Source organism: Lichenostomus cassidix, chromosome 4 (genome assembly GCF_008360975.1).
Source record: "Lichenostomus cassidix isolate B80296 chromosome 4, HeHo_3.0, whole genome shotgun sequence".
NCBI classification, from domain to species: domain Eukaryota; kingdom Metazoa; phylum Chordata; class Aves; order Passeriformes; family Meliphagidae; genus Lichenostomus; species Lichenostomus cassidix.
The window spans coordinates 68,611,526-68,634,429 of NC_139484.1; the positions used below are offsets into that span (position 1 = coordinate 68,611,526).

Genomic DNA, 22,904 nt, shown 5'->3' on the forward strand with positions numbered 1-22,904 from the left:
ATTAAAATTGTAATGTCATCTTGGCCAGCCAAAGAGAAATTGTTGTCTTAGTACAATGAGGTGATTCTCATTGTTAATGCTGTGGTTTTGCCACTGCCCCGGGATCTTCTGCATTTGTAACATTTTTAATTAGCTTTTATTGAGACTTGTGTATCAGAGGCAAAACATCAGAGCTGCTTCACTTTGGGCAGCCTGAGCAGGCAGACAGGTCTGTGCCCTGCTGCCCTCGCTGAGCACAGTCATTCCAGCAGGAATTCTTCCCTCCCAAAATGTCATGAGGTACCCAAGGGCAATGAGCACATAGTCATTGATGGCTTTTTCCTTGAAATACTTTTATTTGAAAAGTGATTCTGTTCTCTGCATCGTAATTTTTTTTTTAAGTGCTTTTGTCTAAAACTTTTTGAAAAGTACGAAAATCTCTTTCTAATATCCCTGCATATGAAAGCAGGAAGAAACAGTTGTAGTTTAAGAGGATAACCCTCTTTCCTTCATGAAAAACAAATGTGGAATTTTTTTCCTTTGGCAAACCCATGTGATGTAATCCTGCAGAAATGGGACATTGTGTGACTGCCTGGAGCCAAGGAAAGGTGCAAAGCTTAGGAAAAGGATATGAATTACTGCCTGGTGTTTTAGGGCCACACCTCCTTCATCCTTTTGTTACCAGTAGGCCATGGATATGGATTATTCTCTCTTTTTTGGTCTGCTGTGGTAGATGTGCTGAGAGAGCTTGATTGCAAATTCATCCACAGCACAGTTCAGAGTTAAACCAGCTTTTTTTTCCTGCCACTGATAATCATTTGCACTATCAGCAAAATTGCCACCTGTAATCAGATCTGTAAGAGCACAGATGGCTTCCAAATGCACTAATTCAGTACCAGAGCTGTGATTTTAGCAGCAATTGCTCCTTAGCATTTTGCACCTGGAATTCTTACTAATTTTCATATTTATCAAACAGCTGTATATTGAGACCTCCAGCTTGCAGGTACTTGTGATCTAAAGAAGTCTGAGAAGGGTGATTACACTCCAATTTCAGCAGAGGCTTACCCTGATTCAGTTAAAGTTCAGTAAGGCTGTGGTCCTCAGAGGATTTCAGTGTCTTGTCAATTACATATTTCATTGGTGAGTTATGGCTTTTGGATTTCAGTGCTTTATTTTTTTTTCCATTGTCCTGTCTGCTTGTTGGTAGAGTGGACACGAGTAACCTGAGAGAGAGCAAGCTCTGCCTGCTTGCACGGTGGACTTGAAGTGAGTCCAGGCCATAACACTCATGTTTGGCATATGCAATCCAAAAGACAAGTCATAACTTCCAGAAAATAGGTTTTTTTCCCTTGTTCTGACCTTTAACAATCTGCACCAGTGAACAGAGCCATGTCACAGCAGCTGCTAGGAAGGCACTTGCCTCTTTCACAGCCTGCATCTGATGTGGGAAGGGAGGGCTTGCCAGGGCTCACCTACCAGAGCCCCAAACACAAGCTTTTCCCAGTGAGGTGATACAGATCTTCTCTCTGCTGAGAAGGTTTGACATTTCTTGTGGCTGAAAACAAAGGATTTAGCTTGAAAAAAAAGGATTCCATGCTGTCTTGACTGTCTGTCTCCTTCAGGAGTGCTCATAACTGTCATGGTGACAGGAGGTGATGAAAAACAGTGTTTGTCCAGGTTTCTGGTGACAGGCAGTTTAGTTAGTCATGTAGTCCACAAGCCACAGTGAAATTACGAAGGATTTAAGTCTAATGAGCTGAGTTGGCTAGAATTTTCTTTCATACTCATTTTAAAGGAAGTGAGAAGAAGAGTAAAATGCTTTAAGACAAGAAATGATGGAAACACAAATCTATCCAGGAACAGAAGCAGAGGCTGGTGGAAAAAGAGATGAAGTTGTATTGAAGCAGAAGCACTAAAAGAAAAACAGGGAAATGTGGGTTAGGAAGGACAAAAGATTTGCATGTGAATCCTTGTTTCTCAATTCTGATGATTAAGTTTTATAAATCCTATAAATATACATAATTCCTTAGCACCCATGTAATTCTTCAGTAAAATATAGTTAAAGCCAGAAACATTATGATTTGTGGTGAGGATATGAACAGCTTCCTTCAGGGATGGAAGTCTTTTTATACTGCTAAATGATCTATATGAGAAAAAATCATAAAAGTACAAAAGGAGCATTTTCAGCAAAATAACCAAAATAATATTCAGGGTGAACTCTAACTCTGGGTTGTCTTGTGTGTATGTTGCTCATGTAGTAATTAAAAGGGAGAAAACCCAGTTTTTGTTAGATTTCTTATAGATGCATTTAAAGAAGCAACTGCCATGAGGTGCATTAGGCTGTTCTTCAAAATAGGGAAAAAAGGAGGAAATGTGGAGTCTCCTTCTGTTCCCCAGAGTTTCAAGAATTTGTGGCTGACACAGTCAATGCAAACATTTTTCTCGTGAAGCTCAGTCCCACCATGCTGGAGGCCTTTGTCCCTCCCCAGCAAACAGCCAGAATTAGGAATGTTCAGGTGGGTTGGCTCAGGTGGGAAAGCACATGTGCCTGGCTGAGCCCAGGTGCTGAAGGACTGCTTGGGGGAGGGAGAGAATGGGTCCAAATGAAGAAACAGATGTTGCCTAGGCAGGAATTCCCTTTCATTTTGTTTGGTCACCTGTCTGCTACAGAAACCCTGTGACAACATGTTTTCAGCTGAGTCTTCTCAGCTGTGACAAATGCAACACCTGGTTTCCCATGGAGAGAGCTGATGTTGGTTACTTCTGTGTCACTTCAGTTGCAGTTGTGAATTTTCTTTATGTCTTCTTCTGAAAGAATCTTAGAATGAGACAGAAGTTGTTTCTGGTTAGCTAACACGAGTTAAACAGCCAGCTGAAATTTCCTTTGCCAGAGCCCTTGGAGCTCTCTTTGTGCTTTCTAAGATTTTAGCCAGACAGATCATGGCTTTTTCAATCCTGGTGATGTGTGACAGTTGGATCTGGCTAATATCTCTGCCCTTAATGAGTTATTAAAGTGGGCAGCATCATTAAGAATTTACTTTAGGCCTTTTTCAGACCTTTTAGTTATGAGACAGCAGTGGCTACTGCTGACAAAAGGAGCTTTGCTGATGCTGAGTTGTGGCAGGACAGGGCTGGTGCAAGTTGTGCCTGTGTGGTACCCCTAAACATGCTGACATTGGCATGGACATCCTGAGAGCAAATAAGTTACAGCATTCAAATTTCTGTAAGACACGATTTCCTAAAAATTAGCTTTATTCTTACTTGCAAAATTACCTCCCCATGTATTTTTTCAGGCATAAACTAGAATACAGCTAGTTAAGCCAAACAGCCAGATTGTTGTGCTGTTTCTTATGCTTAGAGAAAGGAAACTTGTTTGTAAATAGGACAGAAATATTCTTATTGTCAGAAAAGGAAGATCCATAAAAAAAGAGCCAGCAGATGAAAGCAGGTATCTCGGGGAAGAGGAGGGGGGCAGACTAGTCCTCTCCAGGTCTTTCATCATTTTCTGCTCAAGGACTTCCTGAAGCAGAGTTGGTTTCTATTAATTCAGTGAACCTTGATGGATTTTCCTTCTATTAAGTTGTCAAGTCTCTCTCAAACCCGCCTAAACTTATTTCTATTTGCAGTATTCCATGGAAAGGAGTCCCACCACTTAGTTACATGTTAAGAACCACTTTGTTAAGAACTTGTTACCAATCAGTACGTAGTTGTCATTCCTGGTTTCCCTCTCCACTTAGGTGTAGTCTTACCCATGAATCAGCCTTCACTTTAGAGTGTAAAGTTTGCACAAGGATCTCTCTAGCAAGCAGCATCTTTGTTTACTCTAAGCTGTTGAAATCAAATTTCCAAGACCATTTCATGTCGTATGTAAACGTTTTTGAAAAAAAACCTCTCTCCTCCAAAATTTCAGTCTTTATTGTAAATGGTCACTTACTATTTTTTTCTCTATTTTTAATTAAGAAAGAGTACTGATTGGGCCAATTTGAGAGCACAGGAGAACTTTTGGAGGTATAACTGCTACTGCAATCTGCGTTCCTTGTCATATGAACAGAGGATAAGTAGTGGGATGGTAAACTAAATTATGAAATAGACACCTATTTTTTTTGCATTTCAGTTAAGTACTTCCATTTGATATACTTGACATTTCTCATGTTCTGTCTCCTGTAGAGCTCCAAAGTATTTTGCATTCTGGAAATCCTTGGTTTCACATATTATTGTCTCAGTTTACCACAGTGCAGGACAAAGTAAATAGGAACAACAGAATGAGAGTCTTTCCTTGTCAACCCTTTTAAGCTGTGTATGCACAATTAACATCTCCAGGCTTCCTCTTGCCTTTTCAGTTGCTTCTCATTCTGATAGAACTTTTAAAGCCAAAGTCTTTATGTCTTTAGGTCACATTTCTACCCAAATGCCCACTCATTCAACTGCTGAATATTAAGAAATTCAGTCAGCCTTTTCTGGTTGAAGTGCTGTGTTTCTCACATCCCTGCATTGTGAATTTAGTAGCTATTTATTTCAGATACTGTTTTTCTATTCCATCCTATTCTATTACTCCTGCTTCTTTTCATTCACTATTTTGTCTGTTAATCAAAAGTCCCCTTTCATTGAAATAATTTTACTACCACGTGTGATGCAATATTTTAATGCAGATTTTATTAGACTGCCTAGTTAATGCTGAAGATAGTGACTGGCATGAGTAATGTTTTGCTAATCTCCAAAATATAGAATTAATATGGGAAAATCACAGTGTTGATCAGGAGTGATTGATCCTAGAAAGCTGTGTCCTCGTTGAACCAAAGCATTTAAAGCATGTGCTAAAGTTGCATTGTAACTGGAATGTTGTATTGGCCAGGGGGGCAACAATTGACTTAATAGTACAAACTCAGATGAAATGTTGTGCTGGACTGGGGACACTGTTAAATTGACTTTCCTCACTAAAAATAAAAGCTCCAATGCCTGCTTTTACACTATGTCAGTGATTGGAAAAGCTAATGAAAACACTGTTCTTGCTGTATGACTTTTGTTTTCTCTCCAGGGATGAGTTTACCAGTTGGTTTGGTCTATATTATTTAACACTGGAGAGAGGCATCCTGATGTTTGGTTCAGAGGTGATGATGAACTAGGATGTTGCAGTAACTTACAGTGCAGAATGCAAGGTAGGATCAATAAAAAATGAACATTTAATGTTTTATCTTGACAGTAAATAAGTTCTATTTCATTGTTATGCTTTTATTTTGGGGGTTTTTGTCTCTTTTTGTTTCATTTAGATAGAGAAAACCCTCCATGCTAATTTTTAGGAGTGTTAGATTTCAAATACTGCACATCGATCTTGTAACACTCAATAAAATCAATAGAACCATTTCTGGTGACAAACCCACATCTGTCATTTTTTGCACAATGGTCACTGACATATAATCTATTCTGTTGCCTTACCAAAAAAAAAAAAAAAAAAGCCAGCAAAATAAGTAGAAATAAATTTCATCATATTAATTTTTAAATAAACTGTTTAAAATTTGTCTTAATGTAATTATTGTATATTTTTAGCTGGAATACCATGTTTATTTATATTTCCTATTCAGTTTAGAAACCTATTTAGGTTTCTTGCTCTCATTGGTTCTGGTTCATCACTTGGACTTGGCCAGGACTCAGGTTGTGCACTGTTGCTGAGTCATCCAATTTGTATCAACTATTTTCCTGCCTCTCTGAGCTGTGTCATGCTTGCTTTGATTGCATTCAAGATCCACACAGTCTTAACCTAGCCCCCTTCACCATGCCCTTGAAATACAACTGCATTTTCCTTTACAGAGGTACAGAGAGATTAAATCCAAAATCATGCATAGTCTGTAGCAAAACACAGGGTATCAAAATCCAAGGGCAGTGCACTAAGCACTGGATCCTTTTACATTAGGAAGGAAGAGTTGACACATTTTTACCCAATACAAATAAATGTATTAAAAGCTGACATGGAATTTTAATGGGATATTGATTTATGTATTAACCAGTCTGGAGAAAGGTGGTTCAGGGAGGACCTCATTGCTCTCTACAGCTCCCTGACAGGAGGTTGTACCCAGGTGGGGGTTAGTTTCTTCTCCCAGGGAACAAGTGACAGGAGGAGAGAAATGGCCTCAAAGTTGCACCAGGAGAGGTTTAGATTGGATATTGGGAAACATTTCCACACAGAAAGGGTTGTCAGGCACTAGGACAGGCTGCTCAGGGAAGTGGTGGAGTATGAAGGTGTTTTAAAGATGTGCAGATGTGACAATATGGAGCATGGTTTGCTGGTGGACTTGGCAGTGCAGGGTTAATGGTTTACCTTGATGATCTTAAAGGTCTTTTCCAACCTAAGTGATGATATGACTCTAAATAGATTTAGTGCTTGGGAAAGGTGCCAGACTGATTACCTGGGACATGCAGGAGCCATATATTAATTAACAGACACAGTAATTTACATTGATATAGCTACTGAAATCTTGTGTAGGCTTGAAAGAGATACTTTTCTACAGAAGTGAGAATTCACAGTCTATTTTGATCCTTTGGTTGCCTGAATGCTCAGATCACTATTCACAGAGGAAACATGCTACTGGATTCCTTATGAGAGTCTGAGTACTTACCTGCTGCTCCATCTTCCCCTCTCACAAATCAGAGTTTCCTCCCTTTCAATGTTTCCTCTGTCTGCCACATTATTCCTCTTCCCCATTTCACTCCCTTTTGAGACCTGCAATGCTGTTAACCATTTTTCACAGCTCCTAGCAACTGGCTGGACAGCAGACAGTGCTTGCTGCAGCTCACTTGGGTCTAGGTGTGTGCTCATTTTAACCAGCACACCTGTGCTGACTGAGTCAGGATCACCTGCCTCCTTTTTATCTAATGAAAATTGAAATAACTTTCTGATTAATTACTGAAAATGCATTCTATTATCAATATATAAATTCAGTACATTCTCTTCTTTATACTACTTTGGTATAGATGCAATATAAAGGGTGCATAGGGTGTTCTGCTACTATTATCTGTAGTTTAAAATTATGTACCTTTTCAAGTCTTCAACATCTTCCTGTGAATAGTTAATTTTTAAGAAGTGTCTTTGCTGCCCTTTCAATTTCTCTAAACACAGTCCCCATGAGTGTAACATCACTACTCCTAGTCATCCTGTCATTTGGATTTATGCAAGTGTTATCTGAAATGACTTATGATCTTTCAAAGGGATGATGTTTCCATCTTCTTATCAAGGTCTTGGTCCTGCATCATTAAGAACAACAGTAGTCTGATTTTCTTTATTATACATACAATGACTCTTGTGACTCATGGTTTAAGATGTCAGTATAGACACACAAATTTAGGAACAAATCTGTAGACTGTTTAAATTGTTGGTGTTTCATCAGACTAAGTAGTTGAAGAATTATTTTTGCTCACAGTTGCCGAATGTTTGTGTCTGGTTTTTATGGTCAGTGTTTGTACTGTGATACTCAGGAGAATTTTTTGCAAACAGGAATTTCAGTTTCATGGGTGAAGCCCTTGCTCAGCTTCAACTAAGAGCTGATTCTCTGAGCAGTCCCCTTGAAATCCACTGCTTCCTAGTGATTAAGTTGCACTTTGCCATGCAAAGCTGAAATTAAATCCAAATGATCCAAATTAGCTGAATGGACCAAAGATGTAGACACCAACTTAAAAGAGAATTTGGATATATCTGCACAGCCCCAAGCAGAGGGGAGCTGGCAGGAATGTGTGCCACTTCATTTATGCAGCAAACACTGGGTCAAGTCGGAGGGGTTCCTGTGGCTTTCTGTAGCACAGGCACAGGCAGACCAAGCTAGCAGCTTCTTGTGAAAGCCTGGAAATGTATCTTTTGTTTGAAATTAGCCTGAGAGTTGCCTGAATGCTAAAGACATTTAATTATTTAAAGATGCTTAAGCGAGTCAGTTACCTAAATATGTATGTGGGGAGGAGGGGGAGAAGAATAATGACTATAGGATTTGGCCTAATATACTTAGCCTGGGTTTTTCATTTTTACATATGTATTACTGGGGCTTTTTACATATATATTACTTACTTTGTTGCCTTTCTGCAGTAATTGGTGGATGTGAATCAGAAAGTAAGCTTGAAACCTGGTATTAGAAAGCTTTAATAGGACAATTTCTAGTCAGCCCTGTGAATACCACAGCTGTGCTCGGGTCAGAGAGGCTTTTATGTTGTTTGTCTCCAAGTCTGACAGAAGATCTATTTACCCTTTAGTCCATCTAATCAAATCATTATAAAGTAGATGTTATGAAACATAGATCACCCTTTAATAACCAGCTAAGACTTTGTGACTACCAAAGGTAGTTATCTATCCTGTGTTAAATCATATAAACATGTGCTTTTCACATCACCTTTTTAACTGTTTTTGTTTTCTGCTATGGTTATATCCAGATGAGGAATTGGGCAAGTCTGCCATGAGTTCAGCAAGTACTAAGGTAACCCAAGTCTTTGCTGAAAGACAATATTTATTCTCAATATTTAATGTGGAGCAACCACTGACCTGCATAATTCGACAGAGATGGCTGAGCTGCTCCCTGAACACCTCTAATGCTCTCATGCTTTCTTCACTTTCTAGAAGCAATGTAAACAAATAAACACCAAACACAGCATTGTGGGAAGAAAGTGTGAAACAAGCCAAGAGTACTTGGTATTGCACATAAATTTTCCTGTCTGTTTTGCTGAAATTCCTTTGGGAGCTCATCAGTGTCTCTGAGCTGGTCGGATGCTCAGGGGCTCTCCTGGCACACTGAGGTTGGTTCCCAACACACAGGGAGCAATTCTCAGGCACACATTAGCTTCTGCTGGGCTTTGTGGTTCTCCCTGCAGGGAGCCCCTGGCAGACATCAGGGTAGTCATGCTAAGCAGTGGGATGAGACTCTTCTGCCCTTGGTAGCATTGCTCCTGCTCAGCCTGCTCTGTGCTTTGTAGGCTCTGGATGCTGAGGCAGCTTCTGAGTCTCTCATGGCAGCTCTTTAAGAGCATCATTTGCAGTTATTACTCTAACTACACCAAAATTAGGTTTATTTCTCTGAGCTAGAGTTAACTCTCAGTATTATTTGAAACAAATTATGTGAAGACATTATCTATGCTGCTTTGCCTGTGTGTCCTTTTTCCCAGATGTTTTAATAATCTGGAATTATTTTATTCAGTCTGTGATCTAAAAATGCTCATTTGACCCTTAGTTTCTTGTGTCAATACTCTGCACCTGTGCTTGGAAATTCAATACCTTCTTCTACTGCAGATAGTGGTTCCTTTCTCTGTCAGCTGTATGTGTGGGTGATATAATTATGAGAAAAAAATAAGGAAATGTCATAAAATCTATAGCCATGTGACAAATGGGTTCATCTTGTTCCTCTGCCCCCAGTCCATCTGATCTCTGCTGCAGGGGTCTCTTCCTGCACCCCACACCAGTGAGCTGGGAGCTGCCAATAAAAATTACAATAAGCTAGACCATTTTTTTCTGTGTCATGCCAAATTCTCACAGGTACTAATTGCTCCTTTGCAGGCGCTGTGAAGGGAGTAAGATTCTCTCAAGGGCTGTTAAATACAAGCATTTTTATGTCAAGGATATTACAGTATTCTTTCCCACAGGAAAGAGAGAACTTTTTTTTCAATGCCATTAACACTTAATTTCCTAAAAGATCAAGATCCTCGACTTGAAACCATAATAATGTTTAGCATGCAAGAACTGATTTAATTTATAAACAATTTATTGACTTCTAGTGAGCTCTTAATACCAGGAGTCCAGATGCCAAAACCTAATGCAGTGAAGTACTTTGCCAAAAATATATTTCAAAAATTTCTAAAGAAGATAATAAAGTCTTTAAATGGTAAAGATTTAAGAAGACCTGCCTTACTCACAAGTGGTCTGACACTCTTGTGTTATAGATTAAAAGAAAACTCAATGCTATTCCTCGGTGTGCCTCATTTCATGTACAATAGATTACATATATATATACTACTTAGCATGTGAACTGCTGCAATCTCTGCTGCTGCAATCAAGTCAAACTCCTTTCAGGGCAAAGGATCAGTGCTCATTTACTAGCTTGGTCTAGTATTGTATCAGAAAAATTTGTGTAGTGAGTAATGTTGCTAAAAAGGCTGTACAAAACTCATTGATCTTGCCATTAATATTTCTTCTTTTTCCAGGCTGTCTTATAAAACTCAACCTCTCTGTATCCCTTTCAAATCAATGTTCAGCCTGCTGGTGTTTCTGGCTTGCTTTCTGAGAAGACAAATGTGCAGCACAGTTGTAGGTGAGAAGCCCCATGACTTGAAGTTCAGTTTTGCTCTAAAAAGCACTGCCCTGTCGCCAGCTCTTGAAAGGCAGCAGTTGTGCTCTTCATGGGAAAGTTAATGCCAGTGTTTGTCCCCACAGCATCTCTGTGCTGAGTCCATGCTATTGTCTTTGTTGCAGAAGAATCTTGAATTTAAATATAGGCATGTTCCAAGAAGGAGACACTTCTATGCCAAAGAACCCGTAAAGGGTCAGTAGTACCAATTCATTTATTGGTTATTCAGCAGAAATGCACAAAGCAGTTCAGTGCTATTTTTTTTTTTTAACTGAAGCATCTGTTTGTGATTCCTGAGTAGATATCATGTATCTGAGCAAAGCAGAGTTTTGGTGCCTCGTTAAAACCAAGTTCCAAGTGACAGCAGATGGAGTTGGAGCTGGGATTAATTGTTAAGGAAAGTGAGAGCCTAGGGTGTTTTGTTTCAGTTTTAAGAATCAAACCTCCTGTCCTAGTTAACACTGAGATATTTGGATTTGATACAGATTGATAAGGAGATTACTGTAGCTGGGAGATAAAGAGCAACCTCAGATCACCTGATAAGGATCTGATTTTATTCACTGTAACATGAAAAAATGTTAGTAAGGACACACTGAAAGAGTACTCACCTATGGCAAAATTTGCTTTGAAGATTTAAAAAACTAGTATGTAAGGACTTATGTATGTATGTATGTATGTATGTATGTATGTAAGGACCTTCTGAAGCTTGGTTAAGAAAGTTATGATTTCTCTTTCTGAAGAAAGTAAGAGGCAGGCATTCTGTCTTGGTGAAGAGTGAAGAAAAATGCTGGCCTGATAGAGGGTCTCTGATAAAAGATTTTAGTTATGTCTTTCTGTGGTAATCCAAATGTCTTTAAGTCAGGTTCCTGCACTGCATGAAGGAAAAGAGTTTCCCACCAAGAATGCCTGTTCTGCAAGATGTGACATCTGAGTTTGGGTTTGGCTGGGAGAGCCATTATACAGATATACATATACCCATATATATATATACACATATATATATATATATACCCAGAGGTTTCCCCAACATGAGCAGTTCTGTGTTATACATATCCTAGAGCACAAATGGAAATAATAAATTCCTGCTGTTACATGCCTCTGAATGCACAGGCTGACCTCAGTAAGAAATGAGTTATTTAAATGCTTTTACTGGTTCAGTTTTGGAAATGCTTTGTAGTGCTTTTGACAAACCAGCAATCCAGCCCTTCAGCTCAGGAGCTTTGGCAGGTCCCTCATCTCAGAATAATATATATGATACTGTAACATATGTACTTAGGTCTAAAGGTGACTTTTTTACCTAGATCACAGTGACAGATGTTCATGAGTGAACATGCTTGGTAATGTTCCCTTTTTGCTGTTGTTCTGTCTCCAGGGAGGTGATCCTCCAATTTATTGCTCCAGGATATACCTCCCACATCAAGTGTCCCTGCACAGTACATGTCCAAGGGAGGGCAGAGGCTGTGCTGTCCATTGCCATAAAAATGCAGCAACTCAGCTTGTTGGATTACAAACACAATGCAATTTTCTCATTTGAAAAAGAATTTATTTGGCTTTTTTTGATTTTGGTTTTTACCTTTGAAATCAAAATTGGAAAACTCTTGATTTTGCACAATTTCTGGCAGCATTAGTCTTGATGACAGATACGAAAAAGTAAAAGGAAATAATCTTGATCCAGACTAGTAAGAGAGGGGTGTCTTCCTTTTTTGTGCTATATGTTATTCAAGGGAAAGCAACTTTACTCATGTAAATGACAAAGCAGTGATTCTTGTGTGTTTATACATGCAGTAGATTCTGCATGCTTGCTGGTTTATTTTTAATTAAAACACTTGTGAAGCTTAAATTGAAAATTTTCACACAAAATCTTTAGTCTGTGATTATATCTGATAGCTTTTTCAGCAGATGCAGATTTAGTATTTGTAAAAGATCTTTAATATAGTTTAAGACCCTCTCTTTTTTAACAGAGGTATCATTTGATCTACACCAGATAAAATGGAAAACTGCCTTGGGAAATACCAAACTGTAGTGAATAGAAGAGAAAGCTAATGATGAAGAAAACTAGTTGTCTTGGGTAAAATAAAAAATTCTGTGAGTGCTGATGGACACTACTTTTTTTTTTTTTTTTAATACGAAGAGCTTGACTCACATTGTAATCCTTAAATTGCACTCAAATTGCATGTGTTGGCCTGAGTGTTCAGTTTACACTTTTGAAATTAATCCCCTGCTCATTCCCTCTGCTGCAGTACAGATAAAATTGTGCAGTAGGCAAAATTAATTTCTTCTAAGTGAATGTATACTGAAAAATGCTTTCCAGCTGCTGATGGCTTTCAGTTCATCAGATCAGACTAAAGCTATTCCAAAACCAGCCTCTGAAACTTGTACAGTATGTCTGCTGGGTCCTTAACACCAGTTTTCTGTTCTCTCTGCTCCTATTGCACTTCATTAACTGCAAAGTTAGACAAAGCACAAAATATTAATGGTAATTTTATGTTTTAATTGTGTTTTAGCTGTTTTTGGAGGTTGTTAAAGGTAACAAACACCTCAGTAGGTCAAGCTGTATGATGACAAACTTGTTTTCAGTGCTCTCTACCAAAATATTTAAAAATTGTTTAAAAAATTTATATTTTCTTTCTACTAAGTATTTTTCACAAAGTAAGAAATACCTTTAAAAGCAGACATTTGCTATGAACACAAAACAAAACAAAACAAAACAAAACAAAACAGAATTTCATCATCAGATAATTTTCAGACAATTGCAAACATATGGTCTTTGTTGTCATAATCATACCATCCTGAAAAAGCTGGTGTAACTTGAAAAAAGTTATTTGCTGCTAACAGTATATTAAATATTTGTATGCTTTTAGTAGCACAAAATAGCTCCTGTTAAAGTCAACAGTGAAATGCAGTTCAGATAGGCAGGATGAAAGCTTGAAGGAATGCACTATTTCCTTCTTACTTGTGATACTCTTCATAAAACATTCAATTTTCACCCTTTGTACATAAGTAGAGGCTCCTGAGAGAGAGCTTTGTTCCAGCATCAGGAGCACACTGCACTGTCTCTGGTTGCAAAACCACTTTAATCTGGAGGTGACAAACAGGAGAGATTAATGGCTTCAATTTGGACACATGGATCCAAGTGCCACATGGATTCTTTAACAAAGGCAGAACGTGATTGCCTGGGATTTAAGAGAGAAAATATTGACTTGGTTCATGAGTATAAAATATACATTATTGTATAGCTACAGATATTTTTAATATCACCATAGAGATGGGAGTGCTCTGTACACTGCAGTGCCGTATCAGCAAAACTGCTGAAGTGTATGTTTAGGGAAATTTCGTGAACTTCAAGACAGTTCACTAAAGGTATAAATAAACTGAGGGTTTAGGCAGATGTTTAAACATTGGAGTAGTTGTTACATCATTGTTTTTACAAGCAGATCGTCAAGACACTGAGAGGCTGAGTGATTTCTCCAACATTTTCCAAGAAGTCTGTGGATGAGAAAAGCTGAACCAAATTTCCTTGTGCTTTAGACCCCAGATTAGACTTGAGTGACCTAAAAAGTCACCTTAAAATGCAGATGATGTCAGCATTCCTATTTGTTGGTGCAAATCCTGGTAGAATGGGGAAAAAAATCCAGTCTTTTTACCAGTAGGAGTTTTCTAGGCATCTTTTTAGACACATATTTTGGCAAAAATAAATTTTAAAAGTTTCAGGCATCCCTTTGATACAGCTATGGATATTTTTCCCTGTCTTTGTTTTGTTTTTAGAGACTATTTGACCCCTGTCTGCAAAAGATGAGGAAGACAGGCTAGGATTTTAAGGGAGGTTGCAGAAATGATGTTGATAGATTTTAATAGCTAGCCAGTGTGCTGTTCTCTTTAATAAAACCTTTCTTAAGTCAATTAAAATAAAAGGCTTAGAACCCAGGAGGGTGCAAAGAGGTGAGAAGAAATGATGAATGGACATATTAGCTGGAGAAGTGTAATATTCATTTGCAAAGGCACAAGGGAATGCAATGATGATGGGACAAAAAAACCTCCTCTCATCTTCCTGTGAAGCTGGGAGCAAAGGAAGATTTTTCCTTGGTGGTTGATGTGAGTGTTGCAAGAAATGCAGATAAAACTTTCTGAAGATTAACTTGTGACGTGAGAGACTGAAACCAAGAAACTCTAAGCACCATTCAGGCCTCTGTGACGGTGTGACACACTCAGCACTTTTACAAAACCAGGCCATTTAATTATAGCTGGGAGGCTAGGGGAGGCGAGTTTTAAAAATCTTAGCCAAAAGCCTCAAAATATCAAAGGGAAATAAGTCTAAAAGTTAGAAGTGTGAAGTTGACATATGGTGCAATGATTTTTGGGTTGGTGTCAATTATGCAGGTTGATTGGAATTAAGTAGAACTCCAACAATACTGGGAAAGCAGGTGGATGGACCCAGTTTGATCAGCTCCTTCCCTCTGCAGTCTTAGCTGGATATCTTTCAAATAAGTGTTTTTTGTTGGAAAACAGCTATGGACTAACAAAATTTTTTACTGGGCTTGTGAGGGCCTCTCTTTCCTATTCTGTCTACAGATAGCAATTGAAACAATGAGAAAGAAGAGACCAAATGCAGGAGATACAAAAGCTCTTTGTCAGCTAAATCACCAACTGTAAGAAATCAAAGCTAAAAAACCAACAAAGCAACAAAAAACCCCCAAATCCAACTGACCACATGATGACAGAGCTATTCAGTCCAAGAATCCCTTAAGCTGTCTGCTCTGTGAGAGTCCAAGGCCAAAACAGAATCTGCATTTTGTGTCAAGACTGCAGTGATGGAATATTCTTACAGTGGATTTAGTTCATCCCCATCAGTTCTTCCTCTGATCCTGGTGGAGGTTTTTAAAGTGCATGGCTTTGAGGCACTGTACTTTGACTCTCAGTTCCCCTCCTTCCTGAAAATAGAAAAGTAATCCTGCTGCCTTTGGGACAAGAAGTTGGTTCAGAGAAGAATTATATCAGCATGATATATATAAACAAATAAAAATGAAAATAAAGAAGGGGCTTGCCTGAGAGAGAACAATGAACACTAATTTGCTGTCTCATGGAGACATTTTGTGACTCTGGAAAATCTCCATATGACTTCTATGCTGCTAAAGTCTCACTTGAAGGCCCACTGTTTTGTCTCTTTTGCTTGAATGAATACTTATAATGAGAATTCTTTGTCTGTCCTGCACCTGAAGCAGTTAAAACTAGATAGATCTACCCCTGCCTTTCTGATATATGATCATGTGTACACACTCAGGCAGTTTCTGCAGCAATAATGGAGGAAACACAAAGTAAAACTATGTTTTCTGCCTGACATTCTTACAGTATCTGAGCCTGTACTGTGATGACAAACCAGAAAAAGAAAAGAAAAAAATTACTACTGTTCCCCAGTACCTCCCTCCGTGTTCAGTTCCTTCATGCCACCATCCTGGTTGTGTGAGCAACTTTCACCCAGCCTTGGATTCAGGAGCAGTGTCTTCTCTTGTCTGCAAAAGAGCTGTGAAGGAAACATCTAAATGTGTGTTGATCTGTAATGAACACGTGGCAGACTGCTGGCAAGGAGGTCTCCAGTTGAAGGAAAGTCAGTGACTCTTGAAAAGAACCTATTAAGTATAGGAAAATAAAAAGCAAATTGAGGATGTCTCAGTGCTTAATATTACATAAGCTGGCTAACTTGTTCTGGATTTTCTTATTTTAAATATTGTGGAAATCTAAATAATCTGCAAATCTGGTTAACAACTTAAGCTTCTACAAGATGCTAATAAATTGGCCAACCATAGTGTAAAATATACGTTAGTCTTAGGACCTTATGAAGTAGTTTAATTGTGTGCTAAACTGAAAACAGAAAATAAACAGCAAGTTTAAATAGTGTTTTCTTAATATATTGTATCATATACTCTAGTATGTAGTGATAAATGTTTTTGGAAAAGGTGAGGAAATGGGATAAATGTAACATCATGAGTAGAGTACAGATGAATTTCATAGACTATTAATCTTTAATCTTTTGAGTTCCTATTTAAGGCTACAAGTACATTAATCCAGGCATCAGCTCTTCTCTGCTATCTTGATCATGCAGGTCACAGATGTTGCTATAGTAACCTTGCATTACCAATGCAAAGACAGTGAAGGATCTGGCTATCTAGATAAATAAAATAATTGAGGGGTGCTTGCAACCAGCTTCCTGCTTAATGTAATGCTTAGATCCATTGAATGAGCACTTGGTCTTGTGTGGATTAGAGCCTTTACTTGGGGAGTATGAAAAAGGCTGGCACTCGAAGGCAGTTTCCTGTGGAACAGGTTAGTAATTAGAGATGCTCTTCACTGGGAAAGCCCATGAATTGTGGCACAGGAGATGTTCATGTGTTCCAGTTGTCAGTCACACTGTCACACAGACTCTGGTGGTGCCTGTGTGTGGAACCTTCTCTCTAGAGGCAGACGTTGTTTGGATGTTTGGAAAACCAAGAAAAAATGTGGTTTCTGTGAAGCTGAGGCAAGCCCATGTTTTTGAACACAGTTGTTGAAGACACAGCCCAGTGCTAGAGGGGATTAGACTCTGTTTTACAGGAGAAACGACCAGATTACAGAGTGGTTTGTAACTGGCATGGTTAAATGCTAATGCTGCCCTCTCAAGGGGACCTGTCTTGATGACAAAGGAATGAGAGAATATGCGAGTGAGAAGCAACGAAGTTCTGGATCAGATTTGCCTTGGAGTTGAATATTTCTGATAGTTACTCCATGGGCTTGAGCCCCAGATGAAGCTTTTTAGTATTTTGGTGTGTAGAGGACCCATGTGAACTCTACAGGGGGGGAGATCCTAACTTGTGTAGTTTTTTTTGTATAGTGAGGAGGCTTTTTGTGAGAGTTGTTTGCTTTTGCCATGCCTCATGAGTTTTCAGAAAGCCCTTTCTTCTTGCAAGGAATTCTTATAAGAAGTCTGGGGCTTTTTTCCTGAGTTGGTTTTAGTTAAGTATGGCCGCTGGCTTCAAAAGTAATGCAGGAATGCAGATAAAGAGAGGAAATAGTGAGTGTAGGCATCATGAAATAGTGATGATTATTCCATTTTCATTGGAAACCTAAGCCTAAAAATACTCCTGTAGCCACAGCTCATCTGTGCTACCAACTGAATTTGCTGGCTAAGCCACTCAAGCCTAAACCAGTGAAATAAGGAGTTAATATTCTAGTCTCCTATGAGCCTTTGTTCAGCCCTCAGTCCCACAAAGGAAACCTCTCATTGCTTTAGAAGGGTCCCAACTCTTTTCCTTTTTGTCTGGCCCTGAAAAGCCAGATCAGTTTTGTGCCTTGCTTTATTGAGACTGTCAGCCTGCTCCCGCTGAGAGGCTGCTGCTGGCCGGGCAGCTTTCTGCGGGGGGAACAAGGCAAAGAAAGATTCTGCATCAGAAATTCCACTTGTATTGCTTTCCTTGCCTCCCTCCCAGCACAAAGGTGGTTTTGTTTGCGCTCAAGAACCAAGTAAAAAGTTTGGCTGTGAAATGAGCTCTCCTCTGGAGAAAGGGGAAGGGGTGGAACATGCAGCATGCACCTTCAGACACAAACTTGTACCCACTCCCTCCTCCAGGTCATTCCAGGGCTAGAGATGGCTGTTGCATTTGCTGGTTGTTGTGTTGCTTCACACAGCTACAGGGCAGCTCATAAGACAGCAGTTGCTGGCTTGAATCCTTGAAGAACTAATTTAGTAAGTTGGAATATTCTATTCTAATTCTGTGATGTAATTAGATAGGAGAGAACTTGGAAAAAAAAGTGCTTCCTCTTTGTTCGTGGGACGCAGGGAATGGTTGGTTATTTGTAATTTGCTCCCATTGGTACTTGTTTCAATTCAGAGTATTTGGTGCTGCCAAAAGTGGGAGAGAGGAAAAGCACTTCCCTTGCAGCTGGCAACCACTTAGGCATCTCAAGGTGGTCATTACTTCAGCAGACTGAATAATGCTAGACTCATGGAAATAAAAATCCTCTCAATAGTTCCCACTGGTGAACACGCTGCTGTAGACTCATTTGATGTATAGTGTATCAATCTCTGCTGATTAAATAGGTTCTGCCCCTGGAAAGATCTTATCCATGTTGCTTGTTTCTTGTGTAACCAAGGATTTGCAGGATCAGGGAGGTATCCACATTGTTTTAGTTACTGTCAGACATTAGGGAGTTTTTTGTGTGTATTAATCTTATGAAAATGTAGTCTCAGACAAAGCACTGCTGAGCATGATTCAGGGTTTAGGCTCCAGTGAAAAGAGGAGAGACATGGCCCCTATTTCCAAGGCCCCTATATCCAAGGCCCCTATATCCACAATCAGATGGGTGACTGAATGTCTGACTCTGTGCTTAAATCTCTTTGGCAATGATAGAGGAAGCTTGAAGGAATTTGTGTATTTCCTTTTGCTTCTGCAAAAGACAGTTTTACATATTTTGAAATGAAGACAGAATATGTAATGCCTCCATAAGAAATGTTAGTGAAGTGAGTGTTGCCCAGTGTCATTCTTCATGGGTTTGGTGCCCTTTCTCAGTCTCAGGCCTGTGGATTTTTCAGGATGATCAGCCACATAATGCCAAAAACTTGTTATGTTCAAGCAAAGGTGTGGGATACAGAATGTATGCATAGTTAGCTGGGACAATCTGTTTCTGGCTTTTTGGCTAAAACTGGCTCAGAGAACTGACCTTTGAGCCTGGTGTCCAGTACTGCAAGTTAAATGCTGGCTTGGGGGTGGAGTGGAAAGAAAGCACAGTCATTCTGTTCCTCACTGCAGCCTGTGCACAGATGTGAGAAATGGAAGAAGCTGTGCTCTGGGGAGCTACTTTCCATCAGAGGAGCACACCAGTTGGACTGGTTCATCCCAGGGCTGCTGCTGAATCTTCAAAAGACCTCACATAAAAATCTATTTATAATGGAGTGAGGAAGGGTGGCAAGAAATAAAGGGTGAACAAACCATTTTATTTAAAAATTAATTCAAGCTTTCAGTGAAGGTCTAGTTTTCCCTGTGAGCTTACCAACATCTAATTCATACCACTTAGAATAAAATGACTTCTGGGTGTAAGGAAGATTTGAATTGTCTTTTCTGTATCGCTAAATAATGATTGCTTGGGGAGATACAAAATGTAAATTGAAAATGAATGAGGTATAGCTGGTAATATGTTAGATGCATTATCTCCAACCTGAGGCTTTCAGTCAAAAGAGAAGGTCGTCTGTAATCATTAAAGAGCACTGCAGCTGGTACTTTTATTTTGTCTTTTCCTCTTCTTTGAGTTGAATTTTCTCCTCATAACCAGTGCAATACTTTTCTGAGGAAGCATGTGCTGTGACTTCTTAGATTGCCTAAATTATATTTTTTTGCTGTGTAGTTTGTGAGACAGAGAATGCAGAGCATTTTTGCTTTGCTGAATGACTGATCTTCACTAGTTTTCTGGAAATGTTTGATTTTCCCCTTTGCTTTCTTTTCTGAAAAATCTCACTTTGTACAATTGCTGTGTGAACAATTCAAACCATGAAAATATTAATCCTCCTTTCTGTGTTCCTGGATTGGAATTGTTTTTTTCTTTTCTAGATACATCATTACAACTTACCTTACATTACACTGAGTCAGGCAGCCATGTAGAAGAGGTACTCATTGGTCCCATGAAGTACCCCTTGGACTTTGCTGAATGGCAAAGGACATGCTTTTTAAACTTGAGCCTCATTTTTAACATTTAGAAAGCAGGGCTGGAATTACTGATGGTAACAGTGATTAATGCAGTGAATCCCAGTCAGCTGGGGCAAGATTTTACTGGACAAGTACGCTGGAGGGAGAGGAGTATGGCCTGCCTCAGTTTCCCCTTTAGATATGCCTAGTGAGGACAAGCAAGCTGCAAGCAGATGGAGACTTCTCTCTCTTGTTTGTTGAAGTGGGACTGGTTGTAGTGGGTCTCCTTGTAAACCTCCTGGCCTGTCTTCCCATGGAGCAAGAGGGAATCTTTGAAGCTTTGTGTCTCCTGAGGCTAGAGCAGTTCTACCCTTCTGAAGTCAGTGGCATTAACCATCCACCAATGAAGTGCATAAGCAACAGTGGGATTTGCTGTTTAATTGAACTCTGCTTTTCTAGTTGTTAATTATGCTCCTTCTATGGTTTTTCATGTTTAAGCTGTATCATTACACTTAACAGAATGTTTGTTGTTACCTGCTGTGATTTTGAATAATTTGCAGTATTAATATGCAATTAGGGACCATCATAAGTTTCCTCTGGAGAAAACAAAAAGTTGATTTGCTGATTTTGTGCCTTTGAAGGTGAATGGAAGGCAGTTTCTGGCTTCTGTGGTCCTTTATCAGGGAGGAAATTTTGAATCACCCAATAAAATTAAAGTACACATCATGAGAGTATAGTGTTTACAGTATGTTTGAAATATTGTTATGAAATTGCTTGCTGAGCTGGAAGGAACCCAAGTAAATCAGCCCTGGACCTCTGTAAACAGCAGTGTGTTGTACTTTCAGTTAATTGCTTCCACAGATGTAGTCAATGACAACATTTTGTTTATCCCATGGCAGTGTTACTGCAGCTGTCAATTTCATTTTGTTTCCTTTTCTTAATGCATGGCTTTACCAAATCTAAAAATAAAGTCTTATTTTCCCAACATGACAGGGATTTTCTTACATGGGTTTTGTGAGTTGCCCTAGAAACAAGAAAAAAAAGTTAGGTCAGAAAAGGAAGTGTCATGCCAACCATTGTTGTCTTGATTTCTTTGGTTCCTAATACTAGCTAAATTGTATGGCTGAGGAGTCCAGCTGGTAGCTGATAGCTGGCAGGTGGCTTCTGCACAGATAGGTGTGGGATATTTGTTTTGATGAGAAGAAAGTCAGTGGGAATATTCCATGGTGAAAGGTCCCCCTCATCCTGGCACATGCTCTGGAGTTGCTTCTCTCTGCCACTGTCTGTGCTTCGTTGCTGTCCCAGGATTGCATTGATATCATATAGTCTGTATCAGCCAAGATCTTTCAGAGTGGAAGTATCAAATCTTCTTTCTGACTATCTCCACAGGTAGTTATGACATATTTCCCCATTTTTCCAAATGATGACAATGCTGGTCCTCTGAACATGAAGCAGACCTGTTTAATGTTAATACAAAGGCCATTCCCAAAGGTTAACTGCCTTATAAATACCCAGATTGTTCCCTCTACTTACTAAAAGTTTGCAATCTGCTTAATATATGCACAGTCAGGGAGAAGCTGTAAATATAATGCTAAAAGCAGACGCTTGGAACTATTGCTCTTGCTTCTCTTCAGCTTATGCAACTGTTTGCAGTAGCTTGTTGCCAACACAACTGCTGTGTCCTAGTACTTTGGGCTTCATCTTGTAAGTCTCCTGAATATGCTGTTCCCATTCCAACACTTTGAACAGATCCATGTGAGGAGGTTTTGCAAGACTAAGTTGTTAACCAAAAGCCACAAATACATCACCACCTGCTTAATTCATCAGTCTAGAACTGAGCTAGCTCATGAAGTTATGCCAGCTGGAGCACTGGCTAAAAAAACCCCAAAACCCTGGTAACCAAACGTTTTACCATCAGAAGCCTGGACCTCAAAATCTTATCCAGATAGGTGATTCCACCTTCTTCCCTTGCAAATGACTGAAGCTCCTTCTTGCAGAGGTTTTCCAATGAGTCTTGCTGAACTTTCAACTGCAGCTTTATATCTATTGATAGCTTTTCTCATCTGCCTATTCCGTCTGCAATCACAGCCATCTCTCTGCAGACAGACCAGAAAAATCTCTGACAATAAATAACATTCTTGCTCCACAAGCATGTAAGTTGATTGAAGGTGATGAGGTGATCCAGGAAATTGCTACTCTCATAAATTCCTGAGACTGTCCTCAAGGCATAGTGTAATCTCTGGTACCTGTCTGCCACTGTTGATCTCCAAGAACACCTTATAAAATTATAGCCTAATGCTTGAACAAAGTGTAGGAGGGAAGGATGCATTTTATGTAAATTCAGTCAGGAAGTCTTTGAAACTAATTGCTTAAAGTGAGTGGGGAAAGCTGATGGAGTGTGATAGACAGACAGAAATTTTTTCCTGCTTTTAGAATAGACAGTATTGATTAAATGGGCTTAGTATAGCACTGCATATGTCAACTAAGCATCAAATTGCTCAGTGGATGAGCCTGCTCTGTGCATGAACTAAACAGGCCATGCTCTGGATGTTGTTACAGATGTGAATTTCAGGAGTATTGGAGTTACACTTCTGCAGAGAAAACCACTGGTTTTGGTGAACTTGGTATTGAATTATTGTCCTGACCTAGTGTCAATATTTTATTTGTAAAAATGGAATTGAACACACACACCCCCAAAAAACCAACAAAAAACCAAAAAACAACAAAAAAAAAAACCCCAAGTGTAAAGCCATACCTACGGAATAGACCATTTATTCTGAAAAGTCTCAGACTTGGTAGTAATGCTAGGGAAATCCTCCTTCCCATATGCTTCTCAGCATTGGTAGCCCTGAGAGGTGTCAAAGGCTTGTCTGTCAATCAGCCTGCTGGTTTATGTGCCAATTCCTGTTTGCTCTTTCTTGTTTGTGCTTGTTAGATGTGCTGACTTGTCTGCCCTGATCTTCAGAGCCAT

General features: G+C 39.3%; 1 protein-coding gene across 1 annotated transcript in view; it reads left to right on the forward strand.

Annotated features, from left to right (window-relative positions):
* Window positions 1–22,904, forward strand: part of C4H4orf50 (chromosome 4 C4orf50 homolog) — an 84,516-nt gene that overhangs the window by 45,677 nt on the left and 15,935 nt on the right. The window contains exon 15 of the mRNA XM_085059774.1: window positions 5,015–5,135. The gene's annotated coding sequence lies outside the window, so the exon portion shown is untranslated. The remainder of the gene's footprint in view (window positions 1–5,014; window positions 5,136–22,904) is intronic.